This window comes from Elephantulus edwardii, unplaced genomic scaffold, assembly GCF_000299155.1.
Source record: "Elephantulus edwardii isolate Elephantulus edwardi_28Jun2011 unplaced genomic scaffold, EleEdw1.0 scaffold00005, whole genome shotgun sequence".
Taxonomy (NCBI): Eukaryota; Metazoa; Chordata; class Mammalia; order Macroscelidea; family Macroscelididae; genus Elephantulus; species Elephantulus edwardii.
Window position 1 is genome coordinate 14748230 of NW_006399755.1, and position 1443 is coordinate 14749672.

Here is a 1443-nt window from a genome sequence, read left to right on the forward strand (position 1 = left end):
TTTTTTAAACTATTAATTGAAAAATATTATAACCAATTAGAAAACAATTCTTAATAAAGTTTGGGATAATATACAGACCTTGATCACAAACTTTAAAATCACTTTAGGTGATGCAACTAATAAGTCCCATGGAGGGAATCTTCCTACACAGGACACTGTTTTCCTTCATTTATCTTTTTATCCTTCAACATTTTTCTGACAGATAGCTTACTGTTTTGAATAGTTAATAGAAATTTAATTTTTTAAAGATCAATGTGGCTTGGTAAGACAGCTTCTATAATCAGAGTAATGTATGTCTTTTACTAAAGACAAAATAAATGCAACATGTTCTTCCCATGAAAACTACGATGCAAAATAACAAGAGCATAACCAAAGTTAGTTTCCAATACTCTCTCAGGGTCTTTCCTCTAAATCAACGACAGCTTTTCACCAGGACTATTTATTATGTAACTTAAGGGGCAAAAGAAATTAATTCATGGAACATCAAATGAGGATTTATCAAAGCTTTAGGCAAAAGAGTGAAAAACCAGTTTAAGTGCTTTGGTCATCTAGAACATTAAGCTGAAAGAACTAAAGAACAAGTTCAAAGGGAGCTCTGGTGGTCTAGTGGCAAGAAGCTGAGCTGCAATCCCAAAGACACATAGTTTGAACCCACTAGTTGCTCCATTGGAGAAGGAGGGGCAATCTCTTATATTGCAATATTTAAGGATGCTGTTGGAAGAATAATGAATAATCCAGGAAGCATCAAAAGAAGATAGAAGAAAAAGAACCAGCTGACACAGAAGTATTTCATGAAATAACTTATGTTCAAGAGGAAATGGTGATGAAGGAGGAAATTCAAGCTGCTCTGAAGGAATTGGCAAAAAACAAGGCCCCAGGAATTGATGGAATACCAATTGATATGTTTCAACAAACAGATGCAGGCCTGGAAGTGCTCCCCAAGCTGTGACAAGAAATCTGGAAGACAACTACCTGGCCAACTGACTAGAAAAGATCCATAATTATTCCCATTCCAAAAAAAGGTGAGTGTGGAAACTATCAAAAGATAATACTAATATCACATGCAAGCAAAATCATACTGAAGATCATCCAAAAGAAACTGGAACAGTACATCGACAGAGACCTATCAGAAATGCAAGCTGGGTTTAGAGAGGCTGTGGTACTAGGGACATCATTGCTAAAGTCAGATAGATCTTGCGTGAAAGTCAAGAGTACTAGAGGAATGTCTATCTACGTTTCATTGACATATCTATGTTTCATTTGACTGTGTGGATCACAACAAGCTGTGGCTGACTCTGAGAAGAATGGGAATCCCAGAACACTTGATTGTGCCAATGCAAAACCTATACTTGGACCAGGAGGCAGTCATCAGAACAGAGCAAGGAAATACTGCATGTTTTGATATCAGAAAAGGGATGTGTCCTATCTCCATACCTTTTCAAT